The sequence below is a fragment of the Cervus canadensis genome, chromosome X (assembly GCF_019320065.1).
Source record: "Cervus canadensis isolate Bull #8, Minnesota chromosome X, ASM1932006v1, whole genome shotgun sequence".
Taxonomy (NCBI): domain Eukaryota; kingdom Metazoa; phylum Chordata; class Mammalia; order Artiodactyla; family Cervidae; genus Cervus; species Cervus canadensis.
This window is the reverse complement of record NC_057419.1, coordinates 11,827,984-11,835,479: the sequence shown is the minus strand read 5'-3', so window position 1 is coordinate 11,835,479 and position 7,496 is coordinate 11,827,984. Positions and strand designations below refer to the sequence as shown.

Below are 7,496 nucleotides of genomic sequence, written 5' to 3'. Positions count from 1 at the left end.
CTTATTACTCCCTAAGAAATTCATTTTTCTGTTTAAACTAGCCAGAGTGAAGGCCTATTGTTCACAACTAAGAACCCAGGCTGATACAATCGGCCTCATTAAGATTCACCCACGATCCCCCTCTAAAACCTAGGTCTTTTGTTCTTCAGGTTCAGAAGTCAGGCAGATATTCCAGGAAGAGCTCACAAAGGCCAATTCCCATGCCTGAGACCCATGGGAACATGTCAATTTCCACGTTGAACATTTAGGTTCAATGCTGTCTCCATTATCTTTTTTTTTTTTCCCCTCCCCCTTTCATGACTAGTTGAGAAAGTTTGTAGGAATCAAAATTCCATCTGAGCTTTACACATTTATGCTTTTTGTTCTCTGGATTCCAAACACAGTTCACCCTAACCCTCTCCACTTCCCTGGTTGTCCTTTCTCCCCACTGGAGTGATTCCTTTATTTTTAACTCTCCCGAGCGTCTTCTGTCTCCTTTTTCTTCTGACCCAATCTCTTTCCCACCTAATCTTTTTTTTTTAAATGAACTTATTTAGTTATTTGGCTGCTCCAGGTCTTAGTTGTGGCATTCCAGACCTTCATTCCAGCATGCAAGCTCCTCAGCTGCTGCACGTGGGATCTAGTTCCCTGACCAGGGATCGAACTCAGACCCCCTGCATCGGAAGTGTGACGTCTTAGCCACGGGACCACCAGGGAAGTCCTTCTTCCACACTGAAGTCTTATCCTCTTTTCCTCTTGTGTTATCTTTCTCTCTTTCCTCATCTGTCCAAGTCTCCCCTAAAACCTCCCACCTCTGCTACCCATCCTGAGGGTTAGGTCAGAGGCTCCCTGTGTTTCCAGGCTTTGCACCTTGGATCCCCCCACCACTTGGCTCCTCTGATGATGTCTGCGGCATCAGTGATGACCACTTGCATGCTGAAGTGGAGATATCTGGCCCTGTACCTAGGTGGAGGGCCTGGCAGTCCTATGAATGGGACCTTTCCCATTCATAGTGTTCATAGAGAGTCCAGCTTGCCTCAGGGCTCCACCAGCTTCAAAGAAACTGTCCTACGTTTTCAGCAGGCACCCCTCCCACCTCCCAGCCTGTGACAACCTGCCCCATTCCCCTCATCCCTCTTCAGAACAGTTCCCCGTGACTCATTCCTCTTGTGGGAGACAAAAGGGAGCCCTTGACTCCAGTAAAGGTTCAAAACAAACAAACAGAAATAACAAATCACAGATTCCCAGGCAGGTGGGAGGAGGTGAAGCGGAGGCGGCGTTTTCCCACTATTGTGTGTGCGAGCTTGCCCAGTCGTGTCCGACTCTCTGTGACCCCATGGACTACTATAGCCTGCCAGGCTCCTCTCTGTCCACGGGATTCTCCAGGCAGGAATACTGGTGTGGGTTGCCAATTCCTTCTCTGGGGTGGGGGGTCTTCCCAATTCAGAGATTGAACTCACATCTCCTTTGACTCGTGCCGTGGCAGGTGGATTCTTTACCGTCTGAGCCACCAGGGAAGCCCCCCAAAATGAAAGCTGTTATTTGCTCAGTCATGTCCGACTCTTTGCAACCCCATGGACTGCAGCTGCCAGGCTCCTCTGTGCTTGGGAATCACAAAGGGATTAAGAAATTTGCATAAAAGCAGAGAGAAAGTGGCAGGTTGGGGCATGCACCCCAGTGGTGTGGCCCAAGAGCCGACGTGACCCAGCCTATGTCACAGCACCATCCTGTGCCTACCACACCCTGCCAGTGCATCCCACTGTCTGCGGTCTTGTTCTGCCTGTGGTAGCAAGACTCAAGATAGTCACCGATGATCCTCGCCTCCTGGGGTTCACACCCTCGCCTCACCTCTTCCCTCATTGATATGGCTGCCCTCCGTGGCCAGCAGAATACTGAGAAAGTGACGGTGTGTGACTTTGGAGGGCTGGGTCACGACAAACATTCCTGGGTCCTCTTTGGAGTCTTGGGTCGCTCACTCCAAGGGAGTCAGCCACCATGTTGTGAGGAAGCTCAACCTGTCCTGTTGGGGTCCTCTTTGGAGTCTTGGGTCACTCATTCTAAGGGAGACAGCTGCCATGTTGTGAGGAAGCTCAACCTGTCCTATTCGGGTCCTCTTTGGAGTCTTGCATTGGTCACTCTAGGGGAGCCAGCTGCCATGTTGTGAGGAAGCTCAAGCTGTCCTGTTGGGGTCTTCTTTGGAGTCTTGGATTGGTCCCTCTAGGGGAGCCAGCCACTATACTGTGAGGAAACTCAAGCTGTCCTATTGGGGTCCCCTTTGGAGTCTTGGGTCACTTACTCTAGGGAAGCCAGCTGCCATGCTGTGAGGAAGCTCAAGCTGTCCTGTTGGGGTCCTCTTTGGAGTCTTGGATTGGTCACTCTAGGGGAGCCAGCCGTCATGTTGTGAGGAAGCTCAAGCTGTCCTATTAGGGTCCTCTTTGGAGTCTTGTGTCACTCACTCTAGGGGAGCCAGCTGCCATGCTGTGAGGAAGCTCACTCTGTCCTGTCAGGGTCCTCTTTGGAGTCTTGGGTCACTCATTCTAAGGGAGACAGCTGCCATGTTGTGAGGAAGCTCAAGTTGTCCTGTTGGGGCCCCCTTTGGGGTCTTGGGTCACTCATTCTAGGGGAGCCAGCCACCCATGCTGTGAGGAAGCTCAAGCTGTCCTATTGGGGTCCCCTTTGGAGTCTTGGGCAGCTTACTCTAGGGAAGCCAGCCACCATGCTGTGAGGAAGCTCAAGCTGTCCTGTCAGGGTCCCCTTTGGGGTCTTGGGTCACTCACTCTAGGGAAGCCAGCCGTCATGTTGTGAGGAAGCTGAAGATGTCCTGTCAGGGTCCTCTTTGGAGTCTTGGGTCACTCATTCTAAGGGACACAGCTGCCATGTTGTGAGGAAGCTCAAGTTGTCCTGTTGGGGTCCCCTTTGGAGTCTTGGGTCACTCATTCTAGGGGAGCCAGCCGCCATGCTGTGAGGAAGCTCAAGCTGTCCTATTGGCGTCCCCTTTGGGGTCTTGGGTCACTCAATCTAAGGGAGCCAGCTGCCATGTTGTGAGGAAGCTCAAGCTGTCCTGTCAGGGTCCTTTTTGGAGTCTTGGGTCGCTCACTCTAGGGGAGCCAGCCGCCATGCTGTGAGGAAGCTCAAGCTGTCCTGTGCAGAGGGACTGTGAAAACATCACATGGAGAGGAACTGAGACACCGTGTGCAGGGACCCTTCCAGGCTCCAGTCTTTAGATGCTGTGGTCTTCAGTCTCTAAGTCTTCCCGCAGAAGGCCAAACACCGTGAATTCAGGACAAGCTGTCCCTTCTGTGCCCTATCTGGATTCCTGACCAGAAGGAACTCTGACTTGTAGTAAATGTTTATGACTGTTTTACATCACTGGATTGGGGAAGGACTTATTATGCAGCAATGCATGATTAATGCACAGCCTTTCCTGAGGATTGGAGACATCACCCCGCAACCCAGTTTGATGTTCTGTTCAGTCGCTCAGTCATGTCCGACTCTTTGTGACCCCATGGACTGCAGCACGCCAGGCTTCCCTGTCCTTCCCTATCTCCCAGAGTTGGCTCAAACTCATGTGCATTGAGTCAGTGATGCCATCCAACCATCTCATCCTCTGTCGTCCCCTTCTCCTCCTGCCCTCAATCTTTTCCAGCATCAGGGTCTTTTCCAGCGAATTGACTCTTCCCATCAGGTGGCCAAAGTATTGGAGTTTCAGCTTCAGCATCAGTCCTTCCAGTGAATATCCAGGGTTGAGTTCCTTTGGAAGGGACTGGTCTGTTCTCCTGCTGAAGTGTGGACTCGGATACCCTGACCTCTTGCCCAAGTCTGACAGCACGGAACACAGATGAGGGCTTGGGAGCTGATGAAAGGACTCACATACTGGGTGCTAGGTGGCTGATGAAAGGACTCGCATGCTGGGTGCTAGCTAGCTGGTGGCTAATGTGAAATAGACGGGGGATGTTGAAAGGTTATCTATGGCTGAAGACACAGAAGGTTTCACAGCCCCAGTTAGTCACAGAGTCGCAACACTTTGGAGAGTGTCTCCAGTGGAAGACGTGATGACTTCCTCCTAGAATACCTTCCTCTTCAGATTGTCCCCCAATCTACGAGACGAGTCGCCAACAACTCCCTTCCTACATACGGTTTCCTCGTCTGTGGGACGTACTTCCCACACTCAGAGATAGTTCTGATTCACTCATCTGCGTTGCCTACAAATAAGCTTTTCGGGTTCCCTTTTACATTTTAGCCTGTCCTTCACTTCACTGAAATAAATCTGTTCCCGAGTGGCTTCTGGACATGTCCATAACTTAAAAGACAGTCCTTGTCATGGCAGCAAACTAAAGGCAACATGGAAGTCAGAAGACACTAGCTCTCCCCCAGGTCCTCTCCCCAACAGTCAAAATGAATAGAAAAACCCCACTGGCTTTTTATAACATGTTAGACAGTAAACCAATGACTGAGCATGCGAGCTCAGTCCTGTCTGACTCTTTGAGACCCCACAGATTTCAGCCTGTGCCAGGCTCCTCTGTCCATGGGATTCTCCAGGCAAAAGTACTGGAGTGGGTTGCCATGCCCTCCTCCAGGGAATCTTCCCGACCCAGGGATCCAACCCATGTCTCTCGAGTCACCTGCATTGGCAGGCAGGTTCTTTACCAGCTGAACCACCAGGGAAGCCAAGTAGACCAATGTCAGCTCAGAAACGTGGAAACCTGACTGCCTTGGCAAGGATTCTGGCAGCTGGGGAAGCAGACAGTTCTAAATATAACGGTTGAAAGAGCTCAACACTTGAATCACTCTCTCCACTTACCTCTGTCTCCCAGAGATCATTCCAATATGTCGTGTCAGGAACAATTTGAGACAAGTGCTAGGTACATTCAGCAAGAAAGGTCCACTCGGAAGCACCATTTGGAAGCCGGGATTGCTAAGTGGTCCAGGGACACACTGAAAGGTGATTTCCTTGATTCAAGTGATTTGGGGTGGGGAAAGGTCATTCATGGCCACATCAGCAGTGAGACGAGTCAGGGGTTCGACAGCTTCTGGAAGAAACATTTTAAGGCAAAATACTCTCCTGCCGGTGACTTCCTTGGCATCGAAGACTCAGAAAGGGTGTGTTGTTGTGCAGTCACTGAGACAGATCTGACTCTTTGTGACCCCATGGTCTGCACCATGCCAGGCTTCCTGGGTCCATCACCATCTCCTGGAGCTTGCTCAGACTCATGTCCATTGAGTCGGTGATGCCATCCAACCCTCTCATCCTCTGTCGCCCCCTTCTCCTCCTGCCTGCAGTCTTTCCCAGCATCAGGGTCTTTTCTAATGAGTTGGCTCTTTGCATTCAGGTGGCCAAAGGGTTGGAGTTTCAGCTTCAGTATCAGTCTTTCCAGTGAATATTAACAGTTGATTTCCTTTAGGATGGACTGGTTTGATATCCTTGCAGTCCAAGGGACTCTCAAGAGTCTTCTCTGATACCACAGCAAGGGTGTGGGACTGTTCTAGAACATGCAGCGTCATTCTCTGCCTTGCACACCATCAGCAAGGAACCTTCACGTGTATTCTTTTCACTGGAGAGGAAAAGCCAACCATAGCACACATGACGTACACACGCTCCACACACATCTGCTTAGAACGCTCTCTGTTTGAGATACACATCACCGTGATAAATGTTCCACACATTGGGATATAACAAAAGACACAGCAGAGAATCCTGAATTAAATTCAAGAGGTCCCCGGGGCCTGCAGGTGAGAAAACCAAACTGAAAACGTTCAGATCGGACTTGAAATATTTGAAAAGAAGTACACAGATGTATGGCTTCCCTCACAGCTCAGTCAGTAAAGAATCAGTCTGCAATGCAAGAGACCCAGGTTTGATTCCTGGCTCGGGAAGATCCCCTGGAGTAGGAAACGGCAATCCACTCCAGTATTCTTTCCTGGACAATCCTCTGGACAGAGGAGCCTGGCAGGCTACAGTCCACGGGGTCGCAAGAGTTGGACACGACTTAGCAACTAAACTGCCACCACATAGCCATATGGGTATATTCTGGCATGTTATTTTAGCAACCACTTGAATACTAAGCCCTTGCTCCATAATCACATCATGAGTTTACACTCACCAGCACTCACTATGGACTAAGCTTTTCACATTCCCTGCCTCACCTAATTCTCACCGCTACCAGATGGCAGAGAAAGGTACATATGTGCTCCCAGGAGGACGACAGAACCTGCCCAGTGCTACACAAGCCCTAAAAGGTGGAGCTGGGGTCACCCCGAGGATGGTCCACCTCCAGACCCAACTTCTTCCCCTGCCTTATGCTGCCTCTTGTACAGGCATAGACTTCTGCATATTTGCACAAGGCCTGCAAATACATCACAGTAAACGCATCTGAACTTGATCATGCGATGAGTCACCTGCAAACTAGAATTTCTACCTTTTTCTGACAGTTTTATTCCCAATACAGTTTATTCCAAATATTCTTCAAGAGGGTCAGTTGCTCAGTCGTGTCTGACTCTTGGCCACCCCATGGGACTGTAGTCTGCCAGGCTCCTCTGTCCGTGGGATTCTCCAGGCAAGAGTACTGGAGTGGGTTGCCATTTCCTTCTCCAGGGGGAATCTTCCTGACCCAGAGATCGAACCCAGCTCTCCTGCATTGCAGGCAGACTCTCTACTGTTTGAACCACCAGGGAAGCAAGCTCCCGTTTATTCTTCAAAACCCAGTTCAGATATCACCACCCAGCACAATCCTTCCCCGCACACGAGCCCTTCCCTTTTCATCCTGCACCTCACCTTTGTCCTGATCACTGAGCTTCTTTGTATTTCTGTGTCTGTGTGAGCTCCTTTAGGGTGGAGCTAATTGGAAAAGACCCTGATGCTGGGAAAGGTTGAAGGCAGGAGGAGAAGGGGATGACAGAGGATGAGACGGTTGGATGGCATCACCGACTCAATGGACATGAGTCTGAGCAAACGCCAGGAGATGGTGAAGGGACAGGGAAGCCTGGCGTGCTGCAGTCCATGGGGTCGCAAAGAGTCGGACACAATTTAGCGACTGAACCACAGTATCGCTTTACTTTTGCTGGCCGGCTGGAAACTTCATCATAAAAAAATCTCGACCCATGGAGGTTTCATTAGTACGCAGCAAAATGCACAGGGGTTAGGTGTGCTGTTGGCTGGGTTTTGACACCTTGGCACCCAAAATCCCGGTTGAGGACATTTCCAGCACCCCTTCGGCTCTTTCAGGCAACTGCAGATGGGAGGCTGTTAAAAACCGTGTGTTGTGGAAACACGTCAGACCCAGCCCTGATCCATTTCTGCGTGTCTTCCTTCTTGCAGTTCATCCTCCTGGCTGGGTATCTTAGAGCCTCCGTGTCCCACCCTTCCCCCTCCATCCTTAACCCGTGGTTCCTGCTCTAGCCAACTTGAAGGGTGCTCCCCACCCGGCTCAAACAGGCAAGCAGTCGATAAAGGCTGTTTCATGGAATTTAAAAATGCTGGAGGTGGGAGTAGAGGCGGCAATCGGAGGATAAGAGCTCAA

General features: G+C 50.7%; 1 long non-coding RNA gene across 1 annotated transcript; it reads left to right on the top strand.

Moving 5' to 3' along the window:
• Positions 1-3,621: 3,621 nt before the first annotated feature.
• Positions 3,622-5,444, top strand: LOC122435462. The gene is made up of 3 exons (XR_006267673.1): positions 3,622-3,721; positions 4,027-4,028; positions 5,368-5,444. It is a non-coding gene; the product is annotated as an uncharacterized LOC122435462 (long non-coding RNA).
• Positions 5,445-7,496: the final 2,052 nt, after the last annotated feature.